Raw genomic sequence first — 5,962 nt, 5'->3', positions numbered from 1 at the left:
CAATCGGTTAGTGGCAGGGATTTAGCCAAAGCAGGCAAACACACAAAGAGAAATAAACGGAAAGAACACGTGCGGATGACCTCGAAGAGGTGCGGGCGCCGGAACCGGGAAAAGAAGAGTGGCCGAAGAAGAAAAAAACGACGGCCACCAGAAAAACGGATCGCAAACACACAGCGGTGGTACGTCAGAGGCGCTGGGGATGCCCGTAACAGCGTTAGAGGACAAATTCGAGAAACGGCGCGAGCGATGCACAAACAAAATGGACATATAAGTCATACAGCAGGATTGGACGAGAGGAAAGGAGGAGAAGAAAGGAAAAAAAAACGGAAGGGGCGGCTGCATAGGTACGAAAAAAATTGCCATGATTGCGCATGTCCTTCTGCTTGGCGATGGTGAGCGCGCGAGCTGGTGATGTCGGTGATGGCGGAGCAGCGGCCAGCGCGACTGGAGAAAAAGGGCCTTGATGAGCTCCGGTGTATACACTGGCCAGTGAAACATCTCGTACCTCATCCAGTCTCCTTGCTCTCCTTTTTTCCCTATCTAGGTTTCTATCTCTATAGCTGACGTCGCAGGGTCTGCTCGGATTCTGTATGTGTGTGAGTTTGCAAAAGAGGAAGGCGCCACGAAACGCGCACTGGCCATGGCGAGCAGAAGGGTCAGAACAACATCATATGCGGACGCATTGATTTGGCGCTTCTACGCGTACATGTGCTTGCGCCCCTCTGCCCCCCAACATGTGGGGCTCATGTCTTCGTCTGGTGTTCTCTTCCCCCTCCTCTGTTGCGCGCGGGTGTGCGTGTTTGTTTCATTCAACTCTGTATTTGTTCGCATAGAGTAGGACGAAGACGCGGATCGGCGCGCATGTATCTGAGTTTGTCGTCCCGTCTGACCCGTTTTTGTTTTTGTTGTTGTCTATCCCTATCGGCTCTTCTTTTTTTTTGTTGTTTTTGACTTCTCTCTCCCTTGGGCTGCTTTTTTTTTCAGGCCCCCATCCCTCCTTCCCTCTCTCTGAGCTGTTGGCGTGTCCGTGCAGTGGCGTGCGTGCGTCAATGTGTCTTTCTCCTCGGCGGTCGTAGATACACCCATCCACCCACACATACACATATGTATATGTGCACATAAATACATGCACTTTCCCACTGCCTCTCTTTTTTTTTTGCTGCACCTCTTTCGGAGTGTACGGATTGTGCGTTGTGGATGGATGGATGGATGATCGGCATCCCTGGCCGTTGTTCGGGTGGTGGTGAGGATGGCTCGTGCATTGTCGATGCGTGCGTGCGTGTGCGTGCGTTTCTGTCTCTCTCTCTGTGTGCGTGTGCGTAGGTTTGTTTGCGTGTTATCGTGCCTTTTACATGCGTGTGCTCGTCTCTCTCTCTCGTTTCGCGTGCTGCCTTCTTGCCTTATGGAGCCTGTCTTGTTGCCTTGTTCGTTTCTGCCATGTCTCTGTCTGTTCTACGTGATTCCTCGTCTCGCGATCGCCTACATCGCTTTTTCTCAGGTTTTTTGCACACTATCCGTCGCCTCCCTTTTCTTTATTCACCTCTTCTTCCCTCCACGACCCTTTCGCTTGCATAGACTACACGTACGCACACGCACGCGCCACCCACCCCACCCCCCTCACGCCCCCTTCACCTTTTACGCATGCCTCTCCTTCCTTTTGGATATGCGACCGTCAACACGATTGCTTGCTTGCACATGCAAAAAAAAAAAAGGTGTGCGCGGTCAAATCGTGTCGCTGACCTTCTCGCTCTTCTCACCTCCCCATCCCCCCACCCCCGTCTTGATGGTCACTGCACATCCACGCCGATGCCAAGCAAGCACTCTCATGAGAAGGGAAGAGGGCATGTCCATGAAGCGAGAGAAAAGGAAGTAAAGACAATGAGAAGAGAAACAGGCCATGGGAGGATGTTGAAACACGCACACACCAACATGTAACAAAGGATGCCACGAATGGTTTTCTGTTTCTACACATGCGACCACTCACACCGACGCTCGATGACAAGAAGCCCCCGCCCTTTTCTCTCGCTCCATTTTTTGCTGTTGTTGTTTGCCTTTCTTGCTGGCCTACGCTGCCTGCCCTCCCCCTCCTGGTGCGTTACCGTTGCCCCCCTTTTTTTGTGTGTTCGGGTATGTGTTTGTGTATTCTTGAGCTGAGCCGCATGTCCCGTCCCCGCGGTTACGACGAGGACGGTAGGCACAGGCACACACCGACCGCAAGAAATTTATTCAAATGATTGACTTGAAAGGACCCTCTTCATGCGCATGATTGCGCGTATTCTCTGTCTGTCTCTCTCTGCATCTCCACGCTCCTCTGCGTTTCGTTTCTGTTTTTTTTTTTTTGTGTTGATCTCCGTCTTTCTTCACCTCCAGCTACTGCTATTGCTGACGTAGACGGATATGAGTGGTGATGATTGCTGCCACACACATGTACCACCTCCACGACTGCCACCACACCACATCAGCCCCTTTCCCTTTCCCTTTCCCTTGCCCTTCTACACAGGTTACGTGTTGTTCATCGCGCGTCTCTCTCTGCCACATACGCCACCTTTGCTTACTGTTTATTTTCCGTTTCGTTTTCCTCGAGTTACGTTTCCTTTCCTTTCCTTTTTTTTCTTGTCGTCACTACATCTCTCTCTCCCTCCTCTTTTTTCGTTTTCCTACTCCATTCACGTTTTCCCTTTTTTTTCTCAGTCTTTAGTCTCTCTTCCTCTTTCTTTCGTTTTCCCTCGTTGTTTGCTTGACGCCTTTTCCCACCCCACCTCACCTCTCTGTCTCTCTCTCTCTGTATGCGATGCTCACTCCCAGGTTTGCTTTCTTCTTGCCTTCGTCTTGCGGTTCGTGTGCAGGTTTCGTTCGTTCGTCGTCGTGTTTTTTTTTTTCATTTATTTATTGTAGCTTTAGTTTCCTTTGCTGTATTTTTGGTTTCCTTCGATTGTTGCCCTCTTTTTTTTTTGATTGTCGAGGAGAGACAAGACGATTGACACGAGCAAGAGAAAAAGAAAAAAAAAAACATAACAAACGGAGAGTGAAGATGCAGAGGATAGAAAAATACACACACACACACATGCATGCACCTGCATATACATTGACGGCGACAACGAGAAGAACGCAACGCCCCATGAACGCAGAACGAAGCAAATAACAAAAAAGAAGGAAAACGGGTGACGGCGACAGGCACAAAAACTGGGGAGATGGTCCACGAAAATGGGAAGCAATGAAAAACGAAATGACGGAAGTCAAAGGCGGGGTTCAAGGCGCGCGCACGAACGCACGCACACACACACACACACACAAGCACATACTCACTCGCACGTGCACTCAGGCACATACATATTTCATGCGAAAAAGACAGGTGAAAGAGACAATGACGGAAGGAATAAAGCCGTTGCGGTGGTGCCGTCCGTCAGGCATTGCCTGCGTCGTTCGTTTCTTGAGTTTCCTTCGTCTATGTTTTTGCTTCATCTGTCAGACGAACGAATGTTTATGTGCACGTGTGTCGACTTCCATCTGACTGCTTTTTCGTTTCTTTATGCCGCTCCTCACATCTCTCTCCCTGTGTACACGTGTGTTTTGTATGCTTGTATCTCTTTTTCTTTCCGTTCTTGCCGCGCATATGTGAAAGCCCTCTCTTGTTTTCGGCGTGGGGCGGAGGGGGCAGGCGAGTGAGGAGGGTACACATACGGATACATTTTACATATCTGACAAGCGCACACAGATACATGCTCATGCACGCCAGACTAGGTGTTGGCTTGATCTGTGTATCTGTGTATTGTTTCTTCGGTATCTTTGTTTCTGTTTCTGCCGCCCCCATTTGCAGATCGTGTGCGTCTCCCCCTCTGTCGTTGCCTGTCACCACCCCTACCCCCACCTCCGCTGTCCCCTGCCCTTTCATCGTTTCTCTGCTCTCCTTCTTTTTGCGTGTGTGTTGTGGTTGTGGTTGCTGCATCATCTCATTGCTCGCTGCATCTCTTTCCCGGCACTTTTCGCTTCACTCCGATGACGCCCTCCCTCCCTCCCTCCCTCCCTCCCTCCTTCGTGTGGCGCTCCAGGCCGCTCGCATTCGATGCCCGGCCCCGTGTTGCACTTTGTGAGGGCTTTTTTGTTCTCCACGAAAAGAAAGGCCGCAACACCACGAAGGAGAAAGGAGAGAGAAGCACTCCGACATGACGACTGTATTTTCTTTTTTTTTTCTCGCTTTCAATCATGCTCCCTTGTTGGTGTCTTCGTGTTTCTGGGTAGCTTCTCTAACTACCACCATCACCATCGCCACCACGCACACACACACACACACACACACAAATTCCCACGCGCACGCGGACGCCGGTGCCCAGCTGCTTGGAGGACGAAAAGAAAAAGGAGAGAGCAGACCTACACCTGTCTGCCGCTCTCTTCCCCACCTTCCCCCCACAAAAACATACGCTGCTGTGCTTGGGACTCGATTGCTGCTTTTCTGTCATGTCTCTCTCTCTTTTCTTCTCCATCTCTCCGCGACTCTGTTTTCTTTTTTTGTTTGCTTGTTTTCGTTTTGAGTGTCTTGCCACTCACCGCCCCACCCCCCTTCTCCAGCCTTTCCTCCTGTAGCTTCTGGTGTCTGCCGCGCAGTTTTTCTTTCGCGCCTCTTTTTTTTGTTCTTGGCTGTGCGTGTGTGTATGCGCGGCCTGATGAGTGCGTCTCCCTCTCTCTGTGCTGGCGCACGCATAGAGAGGCGCATATACACACGCACACACACATGCACAGACAAGGGAATCAGCGGGAGAAGAACAGAGCTGGTGTGATGCTCAAGAGAAGTGTGACTATGCGCCAGTACCACGCGGCTTAAGAGAGGGAGGGAGTTGAGCGAAAAACAAAAGGGGAGTAAAGTGGCTCCGTTTCAGGTGTCACAGGAAGGAAGCACGAGAGATGTCAAGAAACGGACGCGGACAACTTGGAGCGAGAAAGAGTGAGGAGGGAGCAGTACAGGTATAGACGTCCGCGCTTGCACATAAAGGTGCTTTGGGGCGTAGCAGAGGGTTGGGTGTATATGTAGATATGCGAGTGTTATGCTCCTGTGAGGCTGCGTGTATACCCTTTCTCTCTCTTCCCGATCATCTTTCCTCTTTTGTTTCTCTTCCTCTTCCTCGTTTCAAGGACGTGAGGTCAGCAATGGTCACATTACAGACAAGCGCAGACACACGCACACAAACACACACACACGCACGCCGCATGCCTTCCCTCATACGGCATCATCATTGACCACTCTTCTTCCTTTTCTTTGTGCGTGTGTGTGTGAGATGTGCGTTCGTTCTCCTTTCCTCTCCATGACTTTAAGCGGCTCATTGTGTGTCTTTCTTGGGGGTGTGTGTGTTGTTGTTTTGTTACTTTTTTTCTCTTGTTGCTGTCCCTCTTCTTCCCCTCCTCCTCCTTTTTTGTTTTGTTTAGCCTTTGTTTTCAATTTTTTTTGCCTGTTTCTTTGTGCTCCGTCTTCGTTTTTTTTTTTTGTGTGTTTGCGTTGTGTTTGGTGTATTGTTGGTGGTTTGCACGTGCGCGTTTTTTTCTGCCTTTTTCTTTTCGGTTCTTTTTTTTTACTGCCTCCCCCCTCCTGAGGGCTGATGAACTCGTTTCGATCTCTCTCTCTCTGTCTGCCTGTGTTGGTCTCCCCCCTTTTCCACTCCTCTCTCTGTGTCCCTCCTACGTCTGATTTTTTTTTTGTTGGTTCTCCTTCCTTCTCATCTTTTTCCTTTGGGGCGTAGACAACTAAATGTGTGCACGCGCATGCTTGACCTTCTATCTCTTTGTGCTTGCTTACGTGCTCGATCGCCGTCCCTGCTTCCATCCTCCATCACGGAGCGTTGCGCCACGCCCCCTCTCCCTCTGCGTCTCCTCTGATCGCGGTGCTGCTCTTCTTCCCACTCTCCCTCCCTTCTTTTTTTTTTCTGCCGCTTCCTCTATCTCGCGTGCTATGCTCTGCCTTGCGTGTTTCTCC

Source organism: Leishmania donovani, chromosome 25 (genome assembly GCF_000227135.1).
Source record: "Leishmania donovani BPK282A1 complete genome, chromosome 25".
Lineage (NCBI taxonomy): Eukaryota > Euglenozoa > Kinetoplastea > Trypanosomatida > Trypanosomatidae > Leishmania > Leishmania donovani.
The sequence above is the reverse complement of the archived record's forward strand: the minus strand, read 5'-3'. Positions refer to the sequence as shown.